Source organism: Mirounga angustirostris, unplaced genomic scaffold (genome assembly GCF_029215605.1).
Source record: "Mirounga angustirostris isolate CCGP_5_RB_7025 unplaced genomic scaffold, mMirAng1.0.hap1 SCAF_6, whole genome shotgun sequence".
Lineage (NCBI taxonomy): Eukaryota > Metazoa > Chordata > Mammalia > Carnivora > Phocidae > Mirounga > Mirounga angustirostris.
Genome location: NW_026991714.1, coordinates 101,635,634 through 101,651,608, shown reverse-complemented (window position 1 = coordinate 101,651,608; position 15,975 = coordinate 101,635,634). Strand labels below are relative to the sequence as shown.

The 15,975-nt window shown below is 39.8% G+C and overlaps 1 protein-coding gene and 1 non-coding gene across 6 annotated transcripts in view; both read left to right on the top strand.

Moving 5' to 3' along the window:
- Window positions 1-15,975, top strand: part of MICU1 (mitochondrial calcium uptake 1) — a 230,262-nt gene that overhangs the window by 202,046 nt on the left and 12,241 nt on the right. The gene's annotated exons all lie outside the window — the stretch shown is intronic.
- On the top strand, window positions 4,079-4,184 carry LOC123847215 (U6 spliceosomal RNA). The gene has a single exon (XR_006791464.1). It is a non-coding gene; the product is annotated as a U6 spliceosomal RNA (small nuclear RNA).

Sequence of the window (15,975 nt, the reverse complement as noted above, 5' to 3'; positions counted from 1 at the left end):
ATCTCTCAACTTCATTCTTCTTTTTCAAGATGGCTTTAGATATTTTAGGTCCTTTGTATTTCCACATAAATTTTAGAATCAGCTTGTCACTTTCTATGTAAAAAGGAGGTGGGATTGGGGTGCTTGGGTGGCTCAGTCGGTTAAGCATCTACCTTCAACTCAGGCCATGATCTTGGGGTCCTGGGATCAAGCCCATGTTGGACTTCTTGCTCAGTTGGGAGTCTGCTTCTCTCTCTCCCTCTGCCTCTCCCCTACAACTCATGCTCGCTCTCTCTCACTCTCTCTCTAATAAATAAACTCTTTTTTAAAAAAAAGAGGTGGGGGCGCCTGGGTGGCTCAGTTGGTTAAGCGACTGCTTTTGGCTCAGGTCATGATCCTGGAGTCCCTGGATCGAGTCCCGCATCGGGCTCCCTGCTCGGCGGGGAGCCTGCTTCTTCCTCTGACCCTCCCCCATCTCATGTGCTCTCTCTCTCTCATTCTCTCTGTCTCAAATAAATAAATAAAATCTTAAAAAAAAAAAAAAAGAGGTGGGATTGTGATTACAATAACATTGACTATATATTAATTTGGAGAGAATTGACATATTAGTGATATTGAGTCTTCCGATTCATGAGCATATTATATCCATTTTTTTAGATCTTCTTAGATTTTTCTCAGCAGTGGTTTTGTAGTATTAAGTATACATATTTTTAGAAATTTATGCTTAAGTATGTTATGGTTTTGATGCTATTATAAATGGAATTTTATTTCATTTTCCAATTATTTGCTGCTGTTATTAAAATACAATTGATTTTTGTATATCGATCTTGTATTCTGCAATCTTGCTAAAATTCACTTACTCTTCTAGTTGTTTCATAGATCCATTAGGTTTCTCTGTGTAAGCAGTTGTCACCTGCAAACAGAGATAGTTTCACCTCTTCTTTTTTGAGATTTATGCCCTTTTTCTTGCCTTGTTGCACTTATCCACCAGTATGATGTTGAATACAAGTAGTAAGAGAAGGCATCCTTGATCCTTGACTTCTTCCAAATTTTAGGGGGAAAACATTCAATATTTCATCATTGAGTTGGATATTAGACTGTAGATGCTCATTATCAGATTAAGGAAATTCCTTTCCCTTCCTAATTTAAAAAAAGGTTTTTATCATCAGTGGCTATTGAGTTTTATCAGATACTTTCCCTATGTGTGTGTGTGTATATATATATATATATATATATATAAATGATTATATGACTTTTCTCCTTTATTTTGTTAATATGATGGATTACCATATTAAGGGATAGGATTATCCCTTATTGTCCTGAAATAAACCCAGCTTTGTAATAATGTATTATTAGGCTTTTTATATATTGCTAGATTTTATTTACTAACATTTTATTAAATATTAAGGGATAATGGTCAATAATTTTCTTTTTTGTAATATCTTTTCAGGTTTTGTATCAGACTATACTGTTCTCATAAAATGAATCAGGGAGATTTTTCTCCTTTATTTTCAGAAAGAGTTTGTGTAAGATTACTGTTCTTTCTTTCTGAATATTTTGATAGAATTCAACAATATAACTATCTGGGCCTGCAGTTTTCTTTGTGGGAAGGTTTTGGTAATTTAGTTTCTTTGATAAATACACAGGTATTCAGAGTTTATGTTTTATCTTGTGTGAATTTTGCTAAGTTGTGTTTTTTTAGGAATTTTCCCATTTCATCTAAATTATTGAATCTATTGACAAAAAGTTGCTCATAATATTCCATTATTATCCTTTCACCGTCTAGAATCTGTAGAATCTGAAATCACCTTTTCACCCTAACATTGGTGAATTACAACTCTATCTTGTTTTTTTTCTTACTTAGTCTATCTAGGGGTTTGGCCATTTTGTTAAACTTTTTCAAAGAACCAATTTTTGACTTTGTAGTATACATTACTTTGCTTTTTTTTTCTAGCTTATGATGGAACTTTACCTACCTTTTCTTTTTTTAAAGATTTTATTTATTTGAGAGGGAAAGAGCACGAGCGGGTGGGGGCAGGGGGAGAAGCAGAGAGAGAGGGAGAAGCAGACTCCCCGCTAAGCAGGGAGCCCAACGTAGGGCTTGATCCGGGGCCTCCAGAATCATGACCTGAGCAGACAGACACTTAACCGACTGAGTCACCCAGGCCCCCTTTACCTACCTTTTCCAAGATAAGCTTTGAAGCTATAAATTTATTTCTAAACATGGTTTTATCTATATCCCACATATTTTGTTATGTTGTATTTTGATCATCCTGTTTGAAATATTTCCTGATTTTCTCTGTGTTGTCTCAGGTGACCCATGTGTTATTTATTTATTTTTCTTTTTTTGTTGTTGTTTTATTTTTTATTTATTTTACTTTTTCTTTTCATATATGCTAGAAATATTTATTTACTTATTTTTGCATTTTCATTGTTTTTTATTTTATTATGTTATGTTAGTCACCATACAGTACATCGTTAGTTTTTGATGTAGTGTTCCATGATTCATTGTTTGCCTATAACACCCAGTGCTCCATGCAGTATGTGCTCTCCTTAATACCCATCACTGGGCTAACCCATCCCCCCACCCCCCTTCCCTCTAAAACCCTCAGTTTGTTTCTCGGAATCCATAGTCTCTCATGGTTTGTCTCCCCCTCCGATTTCCCCCCCTTCATTTTTCTCTTCCTTCTCCTAATGTCCCCCATGCTATTCCTTATGTTCCACAAATAAGTGAAACCATATGATAATTGACTTTCTCTGCTTGACTTATTTCACTTCACATAATCTCCTCCAGTCCCATCCCTGTTGATGTAAAAGTTGGGTATTCATCTTTTCTGATGGCTGAGTAATATTCCATTGTATATATGAACCACATCTTCTTTATCCATTCATCTGTTGAAGGGCATCTCAGCTCTTTCCACAGTTTGGCTATTGTGGACATTGCTGTTATGAACGTTGGGGTGCATATGGCCGTTCTTTTCACTACATCTGTGTCTTTGGGGTAAATACCCAGTAGTGCAATTACTGGGTCATAGGGTAGCTCTATTTTTAATTTTTTGAGGAACCTCCACACTGTTTTCCAAAGTGGCTGTACCAACTTGCATTCCCACCAACAGTGTAAGAGGGTTCCCCTTTCTCGAACAACCTCTCCAACATTTGTTGTTTCTTGCCTTATCAATTTTTGCCATTCTAACTGGTGTAAGGTGGTATCTCAATGTGGTTTTGATTTGAATTTCCCTGATGGCTAATGATGATGAACATTTTTCATGTGTCTGTTAGCCATTTGTATGTCTTCTACAGAGAAGTGTCTGTTCATGTCTTCTGCCCATTTATTGACTTGATTATTTGTTTTTTGGGTGTTGAGTTTGAGAAGTTCTTTATAGATCTTGGGTATCAGCCTGTTGTCTGGAGTGTCATTTGCAAAAATCTTCTCCCATTCTGTGGATTGCCTCTTTGTTTTGTTAACTGTTTCCTTTGCTGTGCAGAAGCTTTTTATCTTGATTAAGTCCCAAAAGTTCATTTTCGCTTTTGTTTCCCTTGCCTTTGGGGACATGTCTTGAAAGAAGTTGCTGTGGCTGATGTCAAGGTTACTGCCTATGTTCTCCTCTAAGATTTTGATGGATTCCTGTCTCACATTGAGGTCTTTCATCCATTTTGAGTTTATTTTTGTGTATGATGTTAGAGAATGGTCGAGTTTCACTCTTTTGTATATAGCTGTCCAATTTTCCTGGCACCATTTATTGAAGAGACTGTCTTTGTGTTACTTAAAAGTATGTTTTTAAATTTCCAAATATTGTTTTTTCTAGATATATTCATGTTTTTTATTTCTGATTTAATTCTATAGTAGTCAGAGAACACACTCTAAAATTTCAGTTCTTAAAAATTGAAACTTGTTTTATGGCTCAGCATATGGTTAGTTTTTTAAATAATGTTTCAATACACTTGAAAAAAATGTATATTCTGCACTTTTGAGTATGGTGTTGTAAAAATGTCAGGTCAAGGTGGTTGATAGTGTTCAGATCATTTACGTCCTTACTGACTTTTTTGTCTAGTTGCTCTATCAATTAGCGAGAGAAGGATGTCAAAATCTCCACATGTCATGCTTGCTACGGCAGCACAGATACTAAAATTGGACCGATACAGAGAAGATTAGCATGGCCCCTGCAAAGGATGACATACAAATTCTTGAAGCATAAAAAAGAAAAGAAAATCTCCGCATATGATGTGTGGATCTGTCTGTTTTTCCTTTGAGTGATGTCAGTCTTTGCTTCATGAATTTTGAGCTCTGGTATTAAGTGCATACACATTTATTGATTAGGATTATTGTGCTTTCCTGATGAACTGACCCTTTTATCATTATGAGATGTTCCCCTTTTGGGGTGACTGGGTGGCTCAGTCGGTTAGGCATCTGCCCTCGGCTCAGGTCACGATCCCAGGGTCCTGGGATCGAGTCCCGCGTTGGGCTCCCTGCTCAGCGGGGAGTCTGCTTCTCCCTCTCCCTCTGCTGCTCCCCCTGCTTGTGCTCGCTCTGTCAAATAAATAAATAAATCTTTAAAAAAGAATAAAGAAAAAAAAATGTTCCCCCTTTATCTTTAGTAATACACCTTTTCTTGAAATCTACTTTATCTGATAGTGGTATAATTACTCCAGCTTTTTTTATGGTTATTATTTGCGTAGTATGTCTTTTTCTATTCTTTTATGTTCCAGCTATCTGTGTCTTTAGATAAGTGCATCTCTTCTAGACATATAATTGGACCTGGCGGCCTTTTAGGTATATCTCTTTGCATTTCATATCTTAATGGTTTCTCTAGATAATGTTTCACAGTTCACTTAAAGTTAATATTGTGCCACTTCCAGTGAAATGTAAGAAGCTTGCAGTCAAATAGTTCCATTTACCATCACCCTATGTTTTATGCTATGGTTGTCATTTGTGTTTCTTCTGTATGTTATAATCCCTATGATACAATATTAGGATTGTTGCTTCCAACAGTTTTTTTTAAAGAAATTACGGGAAAAAAATAATCTTTTACACTTACCCACATTTACCATTTACTTGTATTTACCACTTTGAGTGCTTTTCACTTATTCCTGAGTATCTAAACTTTTATCTGGTATCATTTCTCATCAGTCTGAAGAACTTCTTTTGTCATTCCTTATGGTACAGACCTGCTAGCAATAAATTCTCTTAGATTTTGGCTGATCTGACAATGTCTTTATTTCACTGTTGGGTACTGCAATGTGTAAGTTTTAAATCTCTCCAAAGCACTGACAGGTTTTATAAACACAATCTTGCTTTTTCAGCACTTTTCAGTGGATTCCTTAAGATTTTCTAATATAAAATGATGCCACCTGCAAATAGAGAATATTTTACTTCTTCCTTTCCAGACTAGATGCCTTTTACTTCATTTTCTTAATCCACATAGGTTTTTTTAAAGAACAGTTGCTTGTTTGCTTATTTGTTTATTTAAAAGAATACCTCCTCTGACCTTTGTAGAATCCCTTGGAAAAAAAACTAATGGTATCATAGAGGTTATGTATGTTTGTGTAATATCACAGGGTTATTTCTCCAGAATAGCTTTGGTTCTATTGCTCTGTTTCACAAAACGGATTTGACAGCATCTGAAAATCTGAAGATATAAGATTTAAAATCATAATTTGTTGTAAAAATAAAATTAATAAGTTCCTCTTTATATATTCATACCTTTTTGAAAAGCTCAACTAAAGACAGTAGAATTGCTTTAAAGAACAATTATCCTGGATGAATCACTGTCTATGTTAAAATTATAGGGTGCATAAAATAGAATGATTCAGGGTAGTGGTGGCAAAGGAAAGTGCAACCTAGTGGTTAAAAAAAAAAAAAAGAGGGCGCCTGGGTGGCTCAGGCGGTTAAGCGACTGCCTTCGGCTCAGGTCATGATCCTGGAGTCCCGGGATCGAGTCCCGCATCGGGCTCCCTGCTCGGCAGGGAGTCTGCTTCTCCCTTGACCCTCCCCCCTCTCATGTGCTCTCTCTCATTCTTTCTCTCAAATAAATAAATAAAATCTTAAAAAAAAAAAAAAAGACAGTGTTTATGACTTCAGGCCATTTCCTGGGATGTTTAGTCTCCATATAATCCATGCCTCATTATCCTTGCTAATAGAGACAGTGTTAAAAATTATAGTCACATCTGACATCCAAATATATGTTTGGCTTTGAGATATATGGTATTTAGCATCTGTTTTGACTTCTTGGTTTGTTTTATCTGTGTAACTTTGGATTGCCTGGGTGTAAAACGGTAGATATCTAGGGGAAGCTGGCCTAGATTCATACTAAGTAGCAGGGAGAAGCCAAGTGTATTAATTTCCTAGGGCTGCCATAACAAATTACCACAAACATGGTGATTTTAAAAAAACAGAAATTTATTCTCTCACAGTTCTGAAGGCCGCAAATCTGAAATCAAGATGTTGGCAGGGCTATGCTCCATCTGAAGCTCGGTGGGGAAATCCTTGCCTCTTCCAGCTTCTCATGGCTCTAGTCATTCCTTGGCTCATGGCTGCAGAACTCCAGTCACTGCTTCTGTCTTTACATGGCCTGCCCCTCCTTCTCGCCATGTCTTTCTTCTCTGTATCTCTTAAAAGGACACTTGTCGTCGGATTTAGGGTCTGCCTGGGTAATCCTTAGCCCAGATCTCATCTCGAGATCTTTAATTTAATTACATTTGCAAAGACCCTTCTTCCAAACATAGTCACATTCACAAGTTCTAGGGGTTAAGATATAGACATATATTTTAGGGGACCACCGTTCAACCCCCATAGCAACCAAGAACTAAATATCACCCATAAGTAGTCCACCAAGTAATACTAAAATGGAAGTCAGGGGAGAGAGTGAATTTAAATTACCTTGAGAATACTTGTATTGTCTGTTTAAAACCTCAAATTTTTCTAGAAACCTGATTTTCTATTTACCTGGGTAACTTCTATTTGTCTTTCAAGTCTCACTTCAAATGTCACTTCTTCAGAGAGGCCTTCCCTAACTACTCAATATAAATTATTAAAAAACTAACTATATTGTCTATAGTCCTTATAATTTTTTTTAAAAGACACATTAACCTAAAACCCTTTGCCTTCACTATTGTCATCAATTCCTATCCATAAATTATGGACAGGGGCTTTAATTTCCACAAATGTAGCTAAACGGGCAGAGCAGAGACCACTAACTATAATTTTTTGTATATGGTAGGCCCTCAATAACTTACTGAGTTATTTACCACCTATCCAGGAGCTCAAAAAAAGTAGGCATTAGCCTTGATTTCTTGCTATCTCACTCGCACATTCATTTCTTCAATAAATCCTTGTCTCTACTTCCAAAATATACCCTGCATCTAACTCCATTTCTGCATCTCTCCTACTAAAGCCCTTGTCTCTCTACCCAGGCTTACGGGGTCCATATATCATGGTCCTGTATACTCTGAGTATACAAATACCACTTTCTTCCCAGTTCACTCCACACCACACTTTCTTTGTTTATATTCTAAACATACCAAGTTCATTCCCTCCTGAAGGCCTTTGTTCTAGCTGTTCCTTCACCTCAAGTGCTCTTTCCCATGATCTCGGTGTATTTGGGGCCCTGTAATTCAGGTCTCATATAAATCACTTCCTCAGAAAAACCTTCCCGTCCTAAAGTCACTCCATCACCCTGTGTGTCATAGCATTTGTCACTACCTGGTATTTTCTTTTTTTTTTTTTTAAGATTTTTATTTATTTATTTGAGAGAGAGAGAGAGAGAGAGCGAGAGCAGGAACACAAGCAGGGGGAGTGGGAGCGGGAGAAGCAGGCCTCCCGCTGACCAGGGAGCCAGATGTGGGGCTCGATCCCAGGACCCTGGGATCACGACCTGAGCCGAAGGCAGACGCTTAACGACTGAGCCACCCAGGCGCCCATTACTACCTGGTATTTTCTTATGTGTTTATTATCTCATGCTTATTTGTCTTGTTTGTGGATATATTCCCCACGCCTAGGACAGTCCCTGGAATACAGTCGACACTTTATAAATACTTGACCGGTAAATGAATAAGTGAATAAACATTTTGATGGATTGAGTAAGACATCGATCTCAAGCCAATAAACCCTCGCCTTTCCCAGTAGTCCCAGAGCACAGACCCCCGCCCTTAATCCATTATGTTCGTCTGTGACCCCTGTCTTTGAGACTTGACGTTATGTCACCTTCTTGCGTGCTTCAAAGGGTGATATCAGTACCGTGAGCTGTTCGCACACTAGCACTTGCCTGCAAAGACTGGCGTGTTTTCAGCTGTCCTCACTAAGTTCCCTCACTCTGCCGGATGTGCCTCTCTTTGCACTTTTCCCTTTGCTTTCAAAGCTTCCTAATCCCGACAGCCCTACTAGGGACTTTCCCACTGGTTTGAGTTCTACCCGAATTCTCCCTCTGCAGAATCATGGGATTTTACTGCTAAGGCGAAACTTGGAAGGGAGGGGGGAGGTGTAGTGGTTAAGAACACGGGTTCTGAAGTCCTGTGGTCTGGCTTCTAAGCCTGGCTCCGTCATTCACTAGCTGAGTTGCCTTGGGCCATTTCTGAACTTAGCCTCGATGTTTTTAAAATCAGGATCATGATACCTACCTCATAGGGTATTAACCTTGTGCCTATCATCCGGCGACTGTTTAATAAATGTCAGCCGCTTTCATTATGAAGTTGATGATGTAAACCAGATTTAGTGTGGTTCGTCCGTTTGTCCAGCCAGCAGCATCGGTACCGTGCTGGGTTCTACCCTCAAGAAGCTCGCAGTCTAGGGCGCCTGGGTGGCTCAGTTGGTTAAGCGACTGCCTTCGGCTCAGGTCATGATCCTGGAGTCCCGGGATCGAGTCCCGCATTGGGCTCCCTGCTCGGCGGGGAGTCTGCTTCTCCCTCTGACCCTCCCCCTGTCTCATGTGCTCGCTCTCTCTCTCTCAAATAAATAAATAAAATCTTAAAAAAAAAAAAAAAGAAGTTCGCAGTCTAATAGGGGAGAAAGAGAAGCATACAAGCTGTTCAAGTTTGCTGTGATAAGTGCTATTTAGACATAAGATTAAAAGTGGAGCCTCTGCCCCATACTAGGGGTGGCGAAAGAGTGGGGCAGGGATAGAGACAGAGTACTTCTGTCTTCCTTCTGTTCTGTCTTGGCTGTCTTCATTTTTCCGCGGAAGGTTAGGACCTTCAGAAATTGGCACCTTTTAGAGGCCCTGACAGTGTCTCTTCCTTAGCTATTTTAGAGCTTGCAAACCTGTCTTTAGACACAATTTAGCACAGAATTTCCCAAACAGCATTGTGAAGAACACTATTTACTGCAATATGTTAATGGTTCTGTGGGTTTAAAAAAAAAAAAAAATGTTCCATGGTTCAAATAAGTTTGGAAAATGCCCAGTTAAACAGAATTTCTTCCTGCAGCACCACTCCTGCCAACTTTCTAATATGCTAATGTGCATTATTAATCTCCAAGAGAGCCATATAGTTCTCAAACTTGATTTGCGCCAAAATGTCTCTTAACAACTTACAGAGCTAATGTTCTTCAGAACAGTTTGAGAACCCAGGCAGGTGGCAACTACAGATTCACCATATGACAGCATGATCCAATCCCTCCAGAGTAAAAATAACAAAGTTCATTGAGCCTCTTTCTTTAGTTCCTCGTGGCCCATGTGAGAATAACAAACTCCCAGACAAATGCGAAATGTCCTTGGTGAATTCTGACCATTTGAAGAAAGAACCTTCCTCCATGAAATAGTGTCTATTTCCCCTACAGGTCGTCTTTTGTTTAGCACTTAAGAGGAATTGGTTCTATTGCTTATTCGTACACATAGGGGGCATGAACTTAGATATATAACCTCTCAAGTGCTGTCTGAATGATTTACCTGGTCTGAACAAGGTAATGGAAAACTGAACACAACTTCCTCCCTGATGGCATCCTCTGATGGAAAGGTTAGAAATTGAATTGGAGCTCTAAAATGAGCTGTGGTTTGTATAACTTAGAATATTCTTACTTTTGGGGTGCCTGGGTGGCTCAGTCGTTAAGCGTCTGCCTTCGGCTCAGGTCATGATCCCAGGGTCCTGGGATCGAGCCCCGCATCGGGCTCCCTGCTCAGCAGGAAGCCTGCTTCTCCCTCTCCCACTCCCCCTACTTGTGTTCCCTCTCTCGCTTTGTCTCTCTCTGTCAAATAAATAAATAATCTTAAAAAAAAAAAAAAAAGAATATTCTTACTTTTGCGAAGAGAATACAAGGTTTCCAGGTATGGTGAGGCCCCGTTATAAAGCACCTCAGGATATTATAGATTTGGTAAACTTGTAGGTCCAGTTGTGTTCCCTGTGTCCTTTGAATGGTAATACAGGAGAATAATCACACAAATATAGTCCATGGCCTTTAATACTCATGTCCCAGCACAAGCCTGCTTAGATTGTAAATCGTAATTTATGACATGGGTGTCCTTAATTTTTTATAGTCATTCTATACACACAGTTTACCTTGTCTGACAAGCCAAGAGAGTAACTAGTAAAGCCTGTGCCGAAACTCCTGCAGGATACTCTTGTTATACCCCCAGGTGTTTTTCCTAAAATATCAGTCATATCAAATGGTCTCTGTTGCCTTTATTTCTGAAGTGACCTGGATGGCATAGATGACCTTTAAGAATCCTTGTGGCTTTGAAATTCTTTGAGTCTCTTATTTTGAATGAGTAAAGGGGCCTTAGTCTTTTGGTATTTAGGTCCCTACTGGGTTGTTGGGGAAGTTAGAAATTAGTAATGGAGTAAATTCTAACACACAACCAACTGCTGTATCCTGAACAATTACCTTTAACAGACAAACTGCCACCCTCTGCTGAGACCTAAGAATGACCCCTAGCAGTGTCATCTGGAGGACTGTGAGGCCATCGCACATCTGGGACAGTAATAGCGACTGTCATTTCATAGCAACTTCTGTATGCCAAGCATAACTCTGAGTGCTTCATGGACATTATCTCTCTTAATCCTTGAAACCTGAAAAGTAGTTGGTATTATCCCCCATTTGATGGACAAGGAAATATAAAATAAAGCAGCTTACTCATAGTTACCCAGCTAAGCAGGTAGAGCAACGATTCAAGCTCAAGCCTCTCTAATCCCAAAGTATGCATATTCCTTCCACACCGTCATGTTGCCTCTCAGTACTTCCCAAAATGCCCCTGGAATTTGAAAATCTTTGCTGAAACACAATCCTGAAGGCAATGAAGGTTCGCCATTTTGAACCATCCTTTTCAGTAGCTTAAGACAGGCTCGGGCGCCTGGGTGGCTCAGTTGGTTAAGCGACTGCCTCGGGCTCAGGTCATGATCCTGGAGTCCCTGGATCGAGTCCCGCATCGGGCTCCCTGCTCGGCAGGGAGCCTGCTTCTCCCTCTGACCCTCCCCCCTCTCATGTGCTCTCTCATTCTCTCTCTCTCAAATAAATAAATAAAATCTTTAAAAAAAAATTATCTCAAAATGGATCATACAGGGGCACCTGGGTGGCTCAGTTGGTTAAGCGACTGCCTTCGGCTCAGGTCATGATCCTGGAGTCCCGGGATCGAGTCCCGCATCGGGCTCCCTGCTCGGCGGGGAGTCTGCTTCTCCCTCTGGCCCTCCCCCCTCTCATGTGCTCTCTCTCATTCTCTCTCTCTCTCAAATAAATAAATAAATCTTTAAAAAAAAAAAAAAAAGAATGACAGGCTCTAAGCTATTTCTTTCCAGTTCCCTTTGGCTAAGAATAGACCATTCTTAGGGTGAGAATAAAGGCCTTTTAGTAAACTGTGGTGTTTTGGAGTTAGTGCCCTTCTCTTGAATATGAACTATGACATGACATTTTCCCCATCCAGTTGTCTCTTCTGTTCAGGACCAGGTTCTGCAGACACATTCTGACATCTATAGTGCATACCTTATAGTGACTCAGAGTTGTTATCTAATCTAGCTTCTTATCCCACATAGGAACGTCTTAGTAGGCAGATCTGTGTTCTTCACCTTCCTAATCATACTACTCTTTGTGAAGAAACCAATACACAGAAGCCTAAAGTCGTTTAAGTAAGGTCACTTAACAAGAAAAGTTGGTATCCCTTTAAAGGATACCACAGAACAGAAAAAGACATGTGTATATACTAAACAGTCCATTTCTCAACATTGAAACATAGGATGTACAGATGTGGACCTCTCAGATTCTAATAATCAAGATGTTCTTCACCACATCTACTCATTGGTGTGGCAATGCTTTGTTACACTTTTAATACTGTCCTAACATCTAGCATTTATTGAGAGTTAACTGTATGCACGAAATTTGTAAGTATAAATTTTGGTTTCAAACTCAAATCTGAGTTTGAGTCCCTGCTACCCACTGCTTTGTGGCCTTGAACAAATTACTTAAGTTCTCAAAGCCTCAGTTTTCTGATATGTAGAATGGTGATAATAGAATATTGCTTCAGGGTTATTATGACAATTCATGAGAGAATACTATATTAATATACCAGATGGAAAGTATAACTATACCCAGATGCCTATTCTGGTTTTCAACCCCTAGATATTGTCTTTCCTCTGCCCGATTATCTCATTAAGGAGCTTATAGACTGGAAACAAGCTTTCCCAATATGAGAACTTAGCAAAAAGTTATTAAACAAAAGTAAAAAGATTACTCTAGGACCTCATGGGGCTTACTTTTGTTCTCTTAGGAAGTAGTATCTACTGCTTTTTTTCAGTCATTTTTTTTTTTTTAAGATTTTATTTATTTGACAGAGAAAGACACAGTGAGAGAGAGAGCACAAGAAGGGGGAGTGGGAGAGGGAGAAGCAGGCTTTCCCGCTGAGCAGGGAGCCCGATACGGGGCTCGATCCCAGGACCCTGGGAACATGACCTGAGCCGAAGGCAGACGCTTAATGACTGAGCCACCCAGGCGCCCCCTTTTCAGTCGTTTTTGAGCTTCAGATCAGTTTAGAAGTTGTAAGTTGTTTGCACTTATTAATGAGGAGGATTGGAGCTTCGAGCTTCTCCATAGTTTTATCATTCATCCAAAAATTCTTGAGATCATTGCTTACAGAAGGCATTATCCTTATTTAAGTTCACTCTTTCTAGGAATATCTAACTCCTGTTAACATCTCTAGTATCCTCAGCATTCAAGGGAGAGTTTTCACTACACCATAAACTCTTGAGGACATGAACCACGTTTTCCACATCTTTGTGTCCTACTCTGGTTATAGAACAATTCTTTATATATAGTAGATGTTCATCTAATGTTGACTAAATGAGTGAATTAATTCTAGACATGGTCAGATCTTAGAATGGATGGTGAAATGCTCTAATAAAAGCCTAGTGTGAGGGGGAGAATGATATAACTATGTCACCTTCCCAAGTCATTAGTTTTCTTGACACCATGGGCAAGTCACAACTTCTCTGACCCTCAGGTTTGAGTAATATTAAATATCTCCAAAGGTTCTGGGGCGCCTGGGTGGCTCAGTTGGTTGAGCGACTGCCTTCGGCTCAGGTCATGATCCTGGAGTCCCTGGATCGAGTCCCGCATCAGGCTCCCTGCTCGGCGGGGAGCCTGCTTCTTCCTCTGACCCTCCCCCATCTCATGTGCTCTCTCTCTCTCATTCTCTCTGTCTCAAATAAATAAATAAAATCTTTAAAAAAAAAAAAATCTCCAAAGGTTCTTCCAGATTTGAAATTCTAGGACTATAATTAAATCAGCTTTTTTACTGAATGTAGTAATGTTTTAAGGGACATGTTATAACCTAAAGTTACATCCAAATTTGTGTGAAAATGAACTAACTTATAATTATCAGATACATTTGAAATCAGAGCAGTGCTGTTGAATTCCCAAAAGTAGGGTGGCAGATTTAATTTATTTTCTTGTTAAGAAATTTAAAACTTAATTAGACTTTGGCCAGTGTATCTAAAGATCTCATTTGTGGAGTTTGGTATAGGAGTTGCAGAAGATCGACAGTTCTGTAAAATGTACCTAAAATGAGTGCAGCTGTATATGAAGTATGATTTCAGGAACCTCAGAAGGACATTCCCAACCATTAAATACCTTCTCCACTTAGCTTTCTTGCTGCATAACAAATGACTACAAATTTAGCAGCTCAAGGGGCGCCTGGGTGGCTCAGATGGTTAAGCGTCTGCCTTCGGCTCAGGTCATGATCCCAGGGTCCTGGGATCGAGCCCCGCATCGGGCTCCCTGCTCCGCGGGAAGCCTGCTTCTCCCTCTCCCTCTGCCACTCCCCCTGCTTGTGCTCTCTCTGTCAAATAAATAAATAAAAATCTTAAAAAAAAAAAATTTAGCAGCTTAAAACACCTGTTAGCTCAGTTTCTTTGAATCTGGGCACAGCATAACTGGCTTCTCTGCTCAGTCTTCTTTTTTTTTTCTAAGGTTTTATTTATTTATTTGAGAGAGAGAGAGAGAGCATGAGCAGGGGGAGGAGCAGAGGGCAAAGCAGGCTCCCTGCTGGCCCAACATGGGGCTCAAACCCGAGGACCCTGGAATCATGACCTGAGCCAAAAGCAGACGGTCGACCGTCTCTGTGTCCCTTCTCTGCTCAGGTCATAACAAGGTTTAAAGTATAACAAGTGTCAGAAGGGCTGCATTTTCATCTGCAGTTCAGGGTCCTCTTCCAGGCTCATTTAGGTTCCTGGCAGAATTCATTTCCTTTCAGTTGTAGGACTTTTCCTTGCTGGCTGCCGGCCAGGGATCACTCTCAGCAGGGCCCCCTCACAACATGGCAGCTCACTTCTTCACAGCCAGCAGGAGACTCTTTTTCCCCAGTGTGCTGAGTTGCATTCTTTTATTATATAATTGTATTCATGGGAGTGACTATCCCATTACCTTTTTCATATAAAGTGACCTAATCACAGAAGTGATATCCCATTATATTCACAGGTCCGACCTGCACTCAAGGAGAGGAGATTATAGAGGGCATATAGATATATATATATACACACATATACCAGAGGATGGGAATGTTGGGGAACATCTCAGAATTCTGCCCGCCACACCAGCCATAATTCCAGAAATTCACGAACCTTTACATTTATTCTTTGAAGACTTCTGAAGATATGGACATTTTAACTGTCATCTAAAAAGTAACATGGCAGCCATAAAATTTTAGTGTGAGAAGGGAGCTTGGAAATAATTTTATTTAAACCCTTACTTTATTGTTCTTAACCTCTTCATTTACACATGAAGGAAATGACTGGCTCAAATCACAGTAGTGTGCCACAAACTGAGACCAGAGATTTAGGTTCACTGACTTCCACACCATTGTTTTCTTTGGCTCATGGCAACCACTGCTGCTAGAAGAACCTAGAGAATTATATAAGGGATTCAGTGCTTATATGTGAAAGCAGAAATAGGAAAAGTTCACAGCAAAAATGTATGAGAGAGCATCCCCCAGACAGCCATAGCATGAAAGCAGGAGTAGAAATGTCACAAAGATGTGTGGGGAACAGGTTATATGGGGGGAAAGCTCCTATTTTATAAATTCTTTTAAAGTTTGTGGGAGGCAAGCCCCTGTGCTTCAGTTCATCATTGCATTTTGTAAAAACATTTATATGTGAAGAGGAGTGTTGGCCAGGATTCCATTCATTTAAGACAAAGTCATCAATGTTTAAAATGATTCATGATGAAGTCAAGGAAGCTCAAATTCTGAAAGAAATGTTTGCTTTATGAGGCAGTTTCTCTGCAGAGACCTCGTTTATTTTCCCAAATTTAAAGTCGCTTAGCAATTCTAGGGGCGCCTGGGTGGCTCAGTCATTAAGCGTCTGCCTTCGGCTCAGGTCGTGATCCCAGGGTTCTGGGATTGAGTCCCGCATCGGGCTCCCTGCTTGGTGGGAAGCCTGCTTCTTCCTCTCCCACTCCCCCTGCTTGTGTTCCTGCTCTCACTCTCTCTCTGTCAAATAAATAAAATCTTAAAAAAAAAAAAAAAAAGCAATTCTAAAGGTTGATTCTGACTTAACTACATTACTTTGACTATATTATGATTTAGTAAA